Source organism: Lissotriton helveticus, chromosome 2_1 (assembly GCF_964261635.1).
Source record: "Lissotriton helveticus chromosome 2_1, aLisHel1.1, whole genome shotgun sequence".
NCBI classification, from domain to species: Eukaryota; Metazoa; Chordata; class Amphibia; order Caudata; family Salamandridae; genus Lissotriton; species Lissotriton helveticus.
Window position 1 is genome coordinate 1,762,121,075 of NC_136059.1, and position 13,802 is coordinate 1,762,134,876.

Here is a 13,802-nt window from a genome sequence, read left to right on the forward strand (position 1 = left end):
ATCATGTCAGACCATGTCCGGAGGGTAGGGGAGTGTCATGGAGCAATCAGGGGCTACTGGGTTGTAACTGTGTGGGGTTATTCGCCCCTGAGGTCCTAGGGCTCATCCCAAGGCCGGACTAGGAACCACAACAGGCCCTGGCAAAGTGCTTGGCCGCGCCCCCTCCTCCCCACTCGGGGGGGTATTGTAGGTGCCGCCGAACTCTTTGCCGGGGCCGTTTTTCAGCCGATTTTGGTACAGGGACGATTTTGCAGCTATGCTACAAAAAGGGCCCGGTAACAAAAACGGCCCACAGGGGCCCAAAACCAGCCCCCACCCGTGCGGCGTGCCGGGGGATTGCCCGGTGCCCGCTATGGCCAGTCCGGCCCTGGCCCATCCTACTAGTCTCTGCAAACTGGGCCATGTACAACCGTTTCCACACTTGACTTTCGGGGTAGCGAGGGTGGCGAGGGCGAACAGTCACAGGCTTCTCAGGGAGGGAGTGTGGGATGCTCGAGTTTAGAGCTCAACAATCAGTCACAGACCAATAAAGTGAATACCGAACCCAGTGCTTATCTTTTCAGCAAAGAGAGTATTTAAATGTCATAGGGATACTCAATACTACATACTACTGGTAACAAAAGCAAGTCAGTGTGTTCTGGTGCTACCATGACAAGTCTGGTGCTCACCCAATACTTCTCTGTTCCCATTGTTTACACACCGTCTTGCCGGTTGTGGGTGATCTGTCTTAGGAGTAACTTGAACCTAGCAGAGTTGCAGCTTAATCACCCCCAAATAGTAAGAATGCTCGGTTTCGAATCTCTTACCCCAGTACAGGTGAATCAGTCCTCCTGGGGTCTCCCCAGGCCACCCAGTACTGAGGGGCCTACCCAGACACTTCAAGGAGCTTTGGTATACTGATGGGCAGGTTTGTGGTGCCTTCACTATGGGGCTGACTCTTCTAAGTGGGTGCTCGAAGTTGAACCTGGACCACCAGCAAGTGTAATTTTTCACTCACTCAGTAATACTTGATTCGCTTTCCCAGATTAAAAACCATAACATTTCACATAAATTCATTTCCATTAAAACACAATAATTATGCAACCATATAGTTCAACTATCAAATTAATAACATTTAAAAAACATTTCACTCCTGTTTAAATTTCTCACGTTGCTTATTTATAAAACTAGCCCTCCATAAACATTTGGATACAGCAAAACATACTTCAGAGGAATGCATTTGTTGCACAAAAAGTAACGCTGGTCTGCACTGCCTAAATTTAAATTTCTGCAATAGTGGCTTTAAAATTTGTAAACGTGATATTTCATAATATTTACAAAACAGTGTAGGGTGCAAAGTACATTGTTGCAAGACACCATCACACGGACAGCTAGTTTGCCCGACCAGTCATTTACACGAGGAATAGAGATAAAATGATGGATTATATTGAGACTAAAATGAATCAGCACAAATCTGTGTTGAGGGTTGTAAACTTGTTCTAAATAAAGTTGAATATCATCCATTGCGCTCAGCAGATTAAACTGTATCACACTCACCATTGCAAATTCCTTTATCATCCTATCTTCCTCAAATTTATTCAGCTCTAATTGTTTAATCTCAGCCTTAAAAATATCAGATAGAGAGGCTGGGTCATTACCATGGGCTTGTCTTCCCATGCTAACAAAGAAATCCTTGATATATTTGATCCATTGTATTATAAGGGCATAATCCTGGGATAGGCAATCAGCAATTATCAGCCTATTTAACAATGTGTCAGGTGGTGACCAAATCCTATGCCACAGTAATACGGGTCAAATTCAAATGCAATCTTGTAGAAAAGGGAGTCTCAGTTCTTTATGGCACACGTAGGTGGAAACAATCAATCAATACATCAAATTTTGTAAAGCACAGCTACTTACCCATGAGAGTTTCAAGGTGCTGAGGTGGGGGCGGGCTGCTGATACATCTGGGCACGGCGGTTCGGTCGAAGAGCTAGGGCTTGAGATCCTTCCTGAATTGGGTCAGCGATAGGGATTGCCTCAAGTGGAGGTGCATGGTGTTCCAGGTCTTGGTGAAGAGGTAGGAGAAGGATTTTCCTCCGTTTCTGGTCTTGTGAATCTGTGGGACGGTGGCCAGTGCAAGTTGGGCAGAGCAAAGTTGTCTGGTGGGTACATGGAATGAGAGGCAGTGGTTCAATATGCTGGCCCTGCTTCGTGAAGAGCTTTGTAGGCATGTATGAGGAGCTTGAAGGTGATTCTCTTGGTGATTGGGAGCCAGTGGAGTTGTCCGAGGTGTTGTGTTATGTGGCTGCGGTGGGGGAAGTTGAAGAACAGTCTGGCTGTTGCATTTTGTACTTTCTGAAGTTTCCTTAGCTGTTTTGGGCGACGCCGGTGCAGAGTGCATTGCCGTTGTCGAGTCTACTGGTGATGAGTGTGTGGGTGAACGACTTTCTGGATTTTGTGGGGATCCATCAAAATGTCATTCGAAGCAGCTGGAGCGTCTGGAAGCAGGATGAGGAAACCGCATTGCTCTGGCCATTAATTGTGAGTAAGGAGTCCAGTGTGATGCTGAGGTTACGTGTGTGATCCATGGGGGTGAGTGGGGTTCCCAGTGCGGCAGGCCACCAGGAGTCCTCCCCGGCTGAGGGTGTGGGACCCAGGATGAGTACTTTGGTCTTGTCTGAGTTGAACTTGAGGTAGCTGTCTTTCATCCAGATGGCAACGCCTTCATCCAGCTGTGAAAGTTGATTCTGGCGGCTGTGGGTTCATTGGTGAGGGAGAGGATCAGCTGGGTGTTGTTGTTGGCATAAAAGACAATGTTGAGTCTGTGGTTTCTGACAATGGCAGCGAGGGGGCCCATGTAGACGTTGAAGACGGTTGGGCTCAGGGAGGAGCCATTGGGCACTCCACAGCTGATCAGGGAAGGTAGCGTTTTGATGGAGCAGTTGATGGTGCGGCGAATCTCTTGGGCAATATAGGTGGCTGCTCTATGGATGATGTGATATGGGAATGGGACCAATGGGACTCCTGAGCGGATTCTCTTCATGGTCTGAGTGTGTCAACTGTGGTAAGCAGAGTGATGCAGCGAGGTTGTGTGTGGTGGTGACGGACATTGTGGCAGGGTCTTGGGTGTCGATGCTGTCATAGATTTGCCTGATCTTGTGGTGGAAGAAGGTGCTGAGTTTGTTGGAGAGGTCATGGGAGGCTAGGACGTCTGTGGCCTCACTGTTGGGCCGGACACATTCCTTGTCGATGGCGAAGAGTTGCTGTTGTGTGCAGTGCCATTGATTCTGTCTTGGAGGGCCATTGACTTTGTGGTTTTGAGGAGGTGGTGGTGGGTGTTGATGGTGGTTTTAAAGGTTATTTGGGTTTCTGGAGTTTTGTTGTTACCCAATCTCTTCTCGAGTTGTCTGCAGGTGCATCTGGATTCGTGGAGGGCGGGATTGAACCAGCTGCCTTTCATTGAGTGTTGCTTGTCCGGTGCCTTCTTGAGGGGTGCCAGAGTGACTGATTGATTGACATATTGACTCTCATATCGAACCCGGCCATATAATCCACAAAATGATAGATCAGTTTCTGTAACCCAATGGGAGTGCCTACCATATGCACTGCGTCATCCCGATACAATAAAATCAGTGTTGCTTTTTTTTTATTTCTCTGATAGTTGGCAGTTGACCTAAGGACTACTGCCTACTCTCCCTCAAACTTTTGTTAACATTTACAAATGGAAAGGGGACCATTTACCCTTGCAAATCAGTTACCACCCCAGCTTGGGAGTCGGTAACTGATCAGTTGTATGCGACCAAATGAAGGTTACAAATCATCTAAAAACCAGAGTACGAATCACAATTTGGAAGGAATGCTCACAACACTCTCCTTCCAAATAGCAATATGTAATAAAGTTCTACATTGTATTTACCAATTCAGAAGCCCTTTCCTGCATTGGTAAATGTGTTTACTAAATACAAATATGATTTTTAACTGTTGCAAACCATCTGCTATATTGAATCAGTGAGTTTGCAACCGTCAAAACGTTTTGTACATCAGGCCCACGGTTTTCACACAGGCGAAACACGTCCCCCACTTCATTGCTTTGCTCCTTAACTCTTGTATGTCAGTGAGGGCTCAACAGGAAGCATTGTTCCTCCACGACCTAGAGATCAAAGCCTATTTGAGCTGTGCTAAGCTGTACTGAAAAGCAATATATTACCACAGTGAATAACAAATAAAATGTAATTTATAATGGGTTAATTTTAAGAAAAATTTATGTCCGTATTCCAAACAGACGCAGAGCTACCTGCAATCAACGACAGCACCCCAATATGCTCTGTACTGTATTAAATCCCACGCCTGTTGTCAAGCCTGATACAAGCAAAAATGAAAGCAATAAAACCAGTGTTCTTCTAGCTATGGTAATGGCAGCAAATGTATTCACTTAGGTGATAGTAGTGTGAACCAAAACTGTGGCAGCTTGCATGTGACATCTCGACTTGATAAGCTGCAAACAAATGCACATCATGAACGTAAATAATGGTTGAGTATCTGTAAAAGACGTGAAGGATGCCAAGGAACAAACTAGGGACAATAACTGTAAATTATACATTTTGAAACTTCTCTATATGCTCTGTCAGTTATTAGGCATTGTGAATAGGAAGAATTGTTCTTGTACAACAGATTAAGATAGCGATTTAGAGTTTGGCGATTAGGCAAACGCAACGCAACGGAGTACCCTGTCCACCAAAATGTTGGTTTGCCTGGCCTATTTATGGTGGGGGAGGAATGCCAGCTTGTGTTTGAAGAAAAGTGTTTTTCTGATTAGCATCATCTGTACCGGGACTCCATTTTTTTTTCATTGCCATCTCGTGTCAAACACTTCCACACGACCCACCTGGTCATTTCTGCTGATGCATGAGGAAAATCTAAACTGACACGACAAAAAACATCTTGCAGCCTGCATTTCTGCCCAGGAACTGTCGCACACCCAACCCCCTGTTCTTTGCACTTCAACAGAAAGCCATGAGACACCCACGCCCTGTGTAAACAAGCTTGTTTTCCATCTCCTGCTCCCAGCCTGGTAAACATCCTTGACACCGTGATCAGGTTATCTAGACAATGGTCTGACTGTTGGGCCCTAATCTGGGTGATTAAACAATGATTTGAAGGACCGGGTTTTGATCAAGGCAATTGAACAAAGACCTGAAAAACTGAGCCTTGATCAAAGCCGAGTGAACAATGATCTGTGTACCAAGCCTTGACCAGGTCACTAACTACAAACATCGTCTGGATCTGGTTATCAACTGTAAACACTGCCCTGATTAAACAATGGTCTGACAGCCAAAATACTGGGATGAAAAATGTATAAAAGGCTTGTAAGCTACAGAGTGAAGTAGCAGCCTCCTGGGTTTTGTCTCTGACTAGCTTGGGACTCTGTTCCATAGCCCGGGCTATTGAAATAAATCTGGGTACCTCCTGCAGACGAAGGCTCCTGTGTCTCCTTTTACTAAGTATGGAAGGTATGGAAGATTTGGGCGGTTCCCCCGCCGCCGAGACCCAGTAAGTGGGTTATCCTGGTTCTTCAAGTGGCGCCTGAACAGGGACTCCACGAGCACGAAGGTCAGGCCCGGTGGATGTGAGAAGGTGCACGGAGAGACTCCGACAGAGGTGCCCTACCCGAGGGATTCTTGTATTCTGGTGGACCGAACGACTCGCCCGCTGTCCCTCCACACCCGGTCTGGGCCACATGACTGCGTTCTCGCTGGAGTCCCCTAGCAAATAATTTCTGGAGCAGGACACAGCCCTACGTCTGCAGAAGAGAACTACCCCTGTAAGGTAAGGGTGGACTGATCATCCACCAAGTCTGTATGATTCTGTTATTGACTTTCGCAAAAGCCAAGTTGTTATTGACTTTTGTCAAAGCCAAGCAAGCGAGGTGAAGTTTTAAAAACCCGCTGGTGTCTGTTCTGTATGATTCTGCTGTTATTGACTTTTGCAAAAGCCAAGCAAGCGAGGTGAGTTTTAAAAAACCCGCTGGTGTCTGTTATCTGTTTTTAAGCATGCCAGTCAGTAGTAAGTTCAAGAGATTATGTTGTTGTATGTGTACGCAGGACTCCCAGCTGGAGGCGGCCTGTCCGCTTCCTCCAGAAGGGACCCCTGGCACTACGATGTATGTTAAACATGGCCCTTCTGCCATAATGTTTTCCTCATTCTGGGTAAAATATACAAAAAAAAGTAACTCGGAATTACAGTGGCCACTTTATGGCTCCTTTAATTCCCAACTCGCCAACTTAGAGGAACAATTAATGAAAAGAAAAACCCGCCCGTCTATGTTTGAATCTGTCCGATTTTGGAGGAAAGAGATAGAGGAGAGAGCTAGAAAACAGAAGGCTCAAGAAAAAAAACAGGAACGTATGTCAATGGCCGACCACGCCAGAGAAAATGTACAAAATCAAATGACAAAATCAGTAGAAATAGCCGATAAGGAGCATAGGGCACGGGTACAAAAATGTTATCCAGCTCCTGAGGAGAAAGGAAAGGGCCATATGGAAGGGGGAGAAGAAGGTGACTCCTTGCTTGATGCCATGCTAGAAAGCCCTCCTGCATATGCTCCACATGTCTCCCGCCACCACCCACTCCTGCCCCCACTGCCCCTCCTACTCTTCTCCCTGTCACACCGACCCTCCTGACTTTTCCTATGACACCAACCACGCCCGTTAACCCTGTCCTCGCTGCGGGAATGACAACAAGTCTCCATCCGCCCAACCGCTGCGGCCTTGCCCCTACCCGCCCTTTTCCTACTTCCCCGTGGCCTACAGTTAAGCAGGATTTATATAAATTGTTGAATTCCCCCCGACTGGCCTCCCTGCGCTCTGCAGTCAGCTTTTCATCCCTTCGAGAAAATGACCTACAGAAACAACAGTGTGAATGTTGGATAAATAACAGGAATATTTATACCTTTAAAGAAATATGGTCCACCTTTTCTCAGTGGACGATTATGGAACAGAGCACCTGGGCTGAATATATGTGTACTTTGGTCATGAAAAGATTTGAGAATGCGCTTAAACAGGTACCCACCGGATTAATGGACCATAGGTCACAAATAAAAAGAGGCGATGTTCAGGGAGAGGGGATGTTTGGCACTATGTCTGCTGTAATGGCTTACCGTGATATGACAGCTTTTCTCAACACCCCTCTGGAAACAGCTATGGCAATGAGAGAGGCGGCCCTGTCTTTCTTAACGCACTTACCGATGCCCTAAATAATTGCTGAGGGGCTGTTGAAGCACACTGGCGCAGGCTTTGGGTTCATGTTCCTTGGAAAAGGGCAGAAGTAATGCAGTTAAAAGGACCATTACCAGATCCCCGGAAGAATCCGGCTGCCTTTTACAGAGATTTAGGTCAGATTATATCTGCAGGTACTCTCGTTCTTGAGGATATAGATTTACTTTTTAGTACGGTTGTCCCCACTGAAATTTGGGACAAGATTCGACATACTGACCATGAAGTGGCATTGGGAGGTAAATGGGCTGACTTAGAGGCTATGGAAGAAGCAAGGGTAGGAGGGACTAAACCAGAAGCTGCCATCCTGACTTTGCCTGGTAAAATAATGACGTTTATGAAAACACTTTTGCCGGAAACTGTCATTAACTAGGATAAAATAAACGCCTGTAGGCAGTGAAAAGATGAGAATGTGGCTGACTTCTTTACCTGTTTTGAGACAGAATACAAGGGACACAGTGGTTTGGTTCCCCGGACCCCAGGTTCTGGCCCAGTATTTGTCGATGAGTTTGTCAGCAACTTGCTTCCTGAGATCTACGCCAGGCTTAAGAAAGTACGTGGTCTGCCCAAAGTATGACTGGTATCTTGGCTATGGCACAATATTAAGCATGGGCGAATATTGCGAATTCGCGGTTCGCGAATTTGCGTATTTACGAATTCGCAATCCGCAAAATTCGCGAACTTTCGCGAATTTGCGGATTTGTTTTTTTTTTGTGTTCGCAAGGGTTTCTACCAGTTCGCGAGGGTTTTTCACCAGTTCGCAAATGCGAACTTACTTGTCGGGTCGCAACGGTCGCGACCAAGTTGTATCTACGTCTGGTTCATCACAGCACCCTCTGCTTCACCACTGCCACCCTCTGGCTCACCCATCCCACCCTCTGGTTCATCACTGCCACCCTCTGGTTCTTCACTGTAGATTATGGGGGGAAAAGCACACCTGCCCTGCCTCAACTGACATGAATTAATTTAGGGCTGATGAATGTGTCACTGAATTTGAGCTGGCACCTGCTTCCTTAGCTGTAAGTGCTTCCTGATTAATGATGAGCTTGAACTTTTGCACCTGCTAAGTGCTTTCAGTTTTGCAAAATTCGTTAGCACACCTGCCCTGCCTCAACTGACATGAATGGATTAGGGGCTGATTAATGTGTCACTGAATTTGAACTTCCAGTCTGGCACCTGCTTCCTTATCTGTAATTGCTTTGTGTTGCAGTGTAATTTTTTTAAACAGGACCTTTGTGGCATACTTGTAGCTATTCTCTGAGCCTGCTGTGAGGGTCAGAGCAGGGTCATAGAATAGTTGCAAGTAGGCAACTGAACTCTGGAGGGGCCCCACAGGAAGCACTACAGGGAATGGTTACTAATGATGAGATTGAACTTTTGCACCTGCTGAGTGCTTTCAGTTTTGCAAAAATCGTTTTTCTGCAATTTCGCACGATTCGCGGGGCGAATTTGGAAGCCGCGAATTCGTGCGAATATGCAATTTGTTTTTTTGCGGCGTGTTAGTTCGCGTGATTTTTTGCGTTTTCGCAAGCCGCTTGTAGCGCAACGACGCGAAGGTACCCTAGCCGTCATACATGGGCGCGGCCATCTTGTTTGTGTGACGTATTTCCGTTTCCGGGCGCTAAGTGTAATCTCGCAAAGTGTGCGGCTCGCTGGTACAAGTTCGCGTGTGATCGCGAGGGAAATCTCACGCGAACTTACCCACGCGGTCGTGAACGGGCGCGGCCATCTTGTTTTTCATTCATTGCTATGGTTCTGGGCATCCTTTCTGTATCCTCTGTCAATCTCTGCCATCCTTTGCTTGTTTGAAGTTTTTTTTAATCTATTTTACTTATTATCTATCCCTCTATTTTTCTAGCTCTATATGTTTGTGTTTTCTGCTACTTTTGGTTTATTGTAAACTACTTTTTTAAACTCTTTTCTTTTCTTCTTCCCTATTCTATTTCTTCTTTATTATTTACCTTACTTTCTGCCCAGACCATGGAAAAGCAGCCCGAGAAGGGGAAGGGTCCCGCACCCCGTGCCCGGCTCCCGTGCGGGCGTTTGAGGGGGAAGCTAGTGAGGCCACGGGTGATCTTTAGCGCGGAGGAGGTGTTCTTTGTACAGCGCCGCCTCCCCAGGACCATCACGGCAGGCGGCAAGATCGCAAGCGGCTATGGGCTCCGGGAGCGCCGGAAGCGGTGGGAGAAGGTGTGCCGGGCCATGTTTGAACACTCTCGGGTCCGGCGCACCTACAACCAGGCCACCCACCGTTGGACGGATGTCCTGGACCGGGAACGCGACTTGCTCGACCTGCTCGGCGTCGAGATCCCCGGGCTTGGTGAGTAGTCGTAGCTATTTCATCACTACTCTGTTTTCTCCTGCTCTGTGTGTTATTATATTGCAAATTTTAGTTTTTTATCAAGAGCAATAATGCTGCCGATTACATTGTAGGTAATTAATTATATTTCAAAATCTTCTGTGCATTTCAGGTGCACTGCTCTCCTTCTCAGTAGCGTTGCTACTATGCCTATTTGTTTTCGATTTTGTGTTCATTTCATTGGCCTGAGAAATTATGTATGAGTGTAGTTTACAGAACTGCGTAATGCTAGACACTAAGGGGCAGATTTGCAATTACCGGCGCATCCCTGCAAAGTAGCAGGGATGCGCCAGTAATTGTGCGCCACGCCACCACCACCCATGGTGCGCCGTATTTACAATGCGGCGCACCATGGGCCCAAAACGTCACCGAAGCGTTACGCATCTGTGCCGTAAAGGTGGCGCATTGCTGGAGTTGCGTCGCAACGATGGCGCAGCTCCAGCAATGCTCTGGGGTGCCCTATCTCCCCAATGCTGCATCATGCCGTACGTCTGCTTCAAGCAGGCGCAGGGTTTGAGTGACGCATCATTGTCCTAAAAGTGACTGATTGAAATCTTGTAGATTTCCCTCAGCCACTTTTAAGATGCGTTTCTGCGCAGGAACGCCCTCCCTTGCGCCGGAACGCCCCCTGATGGCGCAGGGCTTCACAACGTGATGCATCTCCCATATGCGTCACGTTGTTAATATACGCCGCACCATGGCGCCTCTTTTGTTCTGCCGCTGCGTCACAAATGTCACGCAACAACGGAGTTAAAGAGCCGCAAGGGGCTTGTAAATCTGCCCCTACAGACTCAAGTCCAGTCCTTCCTTTGTACACCTGGCAATAAGAAGAAATAGTGGTGGTGGATTGATAGTTTGAGTATTTTAATGACTGGTTAATGTAGTAGGAAACTTTTTAGTGTTGTCACTGATCTGCAATCACGATGGAGTTTGTATGTCACTTCGCATGCTGCGGACTCCTGCCTGCCAGTCCTAGGCGAACCTTTTTAGTACTTTGTTTAGTGAGTTACATAACTTTCCAAGTCGACGGTCCGCAAATCAAGCAATACTAATATCGTAGTAGACCACATGAGATAGGTCAATATATCCCGTGGAATAGTTGTCTATTTGCTATTTCGCCAAAATATTTTGTTATTGTTCTTTTGAAATGTTTGATTTGGTTGACAACAATCATCCATGTTTTCGGGTCTTTCTTTCTTTCATGTTGTACATCAGCTCCCCCCAGGGGCAAGAGGACAGAGGAGGAGGTGGTTGCTGCTGCTGCTGTAGAAGGCCAGGATCGGTCAGGCGAGGGCTCCTTTGCTGGCCCCAGTAAGTTTTCATTTTAATATAGAGTACCTATTTTTTCCTAGCGTTCCTCATTCGATTTTTTCTAAATCATCTTTGATCTTCTTGTAGATTGTATCTAAATTCTTATCCTGCCTCTACTATGACTCCCTGTGGTATTACTAGATTATTCTTATTGGTCTGTCTGTGTAGCTAACTAAGATTGCACAGTTGGCAAAAGGTGTCAAACGAAACTCCCATTCTAGTCATCAATAGCTCTATGAACTGAGTGCAGTCCTCTGGGATTGTCTATAATGTCTTTTCAAGTCTTCAAAATGTTAATGCTTTGACAATTCCCAACAATAAAATGCGAATGACCACCAAGAAAGAATAAGATACTACTTTACTTTTGGTTTGGATAGGAGGACAATCCATACTACTACTGTTGCAGGGACAAATCTGCACAAACAGAACTATGGACACTAAATAGTGCATTGTTTATCAATTATAATAGGCGCAGGTAGACTTTCCACATACCTCAGTGATAACAGACTTTGAAGAACCCCCAATCTCCTTACTGACTAGATAGTGTGGCAGAGTCATTTAGCTCCCAAATTCATCGATGATTGATCCCCAATGATGATTATCCAACGCAGGACAAGAGTACGGAGTCAGAGTCCAGAAGTGTCAGAGGCACGGACTCATGCTTGCAAATTGCAAAACCTATTGCTCAGTCACTCTCCACCAAAAACCACAGAGTCTATTTAAGTTTTAAAGCTTTATTAAAAGTAAAAACATTTATTAAAAATCAAGTTTGTCATAAAACATAAACGTTTGATTAAAAATGGAAAAGTGCTTAGTGATTTATTTCACACATTTATTGTGGGCGAGCCGAGCCCTCACCTGGTTTGAACTTTAATTTTTCTTTTTGGTGCTGAATCGTTGGTCACTCCATCCTAGTGATGATGATCTGATCTTGCTCTTGTTCTTAGAAGTGAAGCTTCTGTCTGTTATGAGAAAAATGGTGCGTGTTAAAAAGCAAGCATTCATCAGTTGTGCCAAAAAGTGCAGCAAGACAACACCCTTCCCTGGAAAAAGGGACATTTTTACTTTAGAGTAGACAGTCACAAATTATTAGATTGGTTTCTGTATTCACATTTCTTCATTCCTAGACAAAATACTAGTGAGTGGTGTATGTCTATGACATCTAACATTCTTAAATGTACTTTGTAGGTGGAACATCTGGTGCCGGGGCCAGCGCGGAGGTGGAGGAGGACACTTCTGGGGAGGAGGCGGTGAAAGTGCCGGAGGAAACTGCTGTGAGGGTTGCCACGGTAGTGGCGGGCAGTGGTAAGCTCTTATATTCCTTACTTATTGAGATTGCAGACTGCAGAGTGTGCTCTCTGCACGGGTGTAGTATATATGTTGTACAGTTAAGTTACTATACTGTTAAGAAGACTTTCAAATTTAGAACACAGTTTTTATCAACCAGGTCGTATCCTCCTCTAAATGTACTTCAACTCAGCGGTGAATTATTTTTCGAGAATCCAAATCAGATCAGAGATTAACTTGATGGATGGGATGAACGAAAAGCGAAAAAAGGGTGTAAGTAAGTGTGGAAGGACTAGCAAGTTAAAAGTAATGATGACTGACAAAGAAGAATGATACGTGTTTGATTGTTGCCCGAGGTGGCTGGGAAGGAATATGATGCATGGCTGGGTGAAGGATGAAGCAAGGATGGGTGGAAGGAGAACAGCCTTGGTGGGTGAAACAGAAACTGTATGTGTGCGCAATATATCCTTTGGTTGAAATTCAAATGCAAGTCAAGCACGGATGTATGGCTTGCGGTTTCCCAAATAAAATGAAAAGGTTGTTTTCCCCGTGAGAAAACGTAAGGTTTGTCCAGATGAGAGACATGAAGAAGAATGATTGACATATAGTTTGAATGGATGGATGCCTGGATCATGGTACTATCTGACTCTTAGATAGCATATGTGTATCTAGAGAGAGTAGACGGTCACTGGATGAACTAAGTGTTACTTTGAAGAGCATGTAACACCGCACCCGCACGTCCGTTCCAGTGTAGGAAAGGCAAGGAAAAGAAGTTTTAATTTTGTCCGAATACTATCATGAATAGTAGCAGTAGTTTGTATTGCAAGCACAGCATATATCCGGCTATTATGATGGCCACTCACTACCTCTGTTAATAAGTTTAGTAGAACTTGGTCATTCATGTGTGGATGTATCACTGTTCACTCAATAAAAAGCAAAGCACCTAAAGTCATCCCATATGTAAGCAAATACATACCATGTGCAGTGATAGATAATCAGATTATTTATCTTCTTCATTTTCCTTTTCTAGTATTCATTGGCACTGTAGGGTGAAAGTTAAATTAATTAAGCAGTAGCACAGAGTATACTCAGTGCCACCCGTAATAGAAAAGTAAGAGCATCACCACCTGCATGTACTGGACCGGTACAGTAACGCAAGTCTGTCTCACTCATCATGGCGGGCGTCTGTTTTTCTCGGGTGCAAGTTGACTGCGGTGGCATTATGTCGGCTTGCAGAAGTTAACGTACCAATTTTGCTAAACAAGAGAGAAGAATAAGAATAAGACTGGTGTACTGTCATAGTCGACTCTAATGGAGTGAGTCCATAGTGCTCGTAGAATTGATTCCTTATACTCCCACTAATGTTAGAGCAAGGATGAAGAAGTGGGAGGTTAGATAGATACTGGCCACCATAGTTATGTACTGCGCTTGCAAGTTGCTAGTTCTACTGTGACACAACTTTCTGCTGAATCATTTTGTGTTAATCGTAAAAAGCATTGGTTACAGACTATGTCTTTCTTTCTTCATATAGATGCTCCTTCCAAACCAACACGGAAGGAGCTGGCTAAAAGGGCCCGGCAACGGAGGCTGGA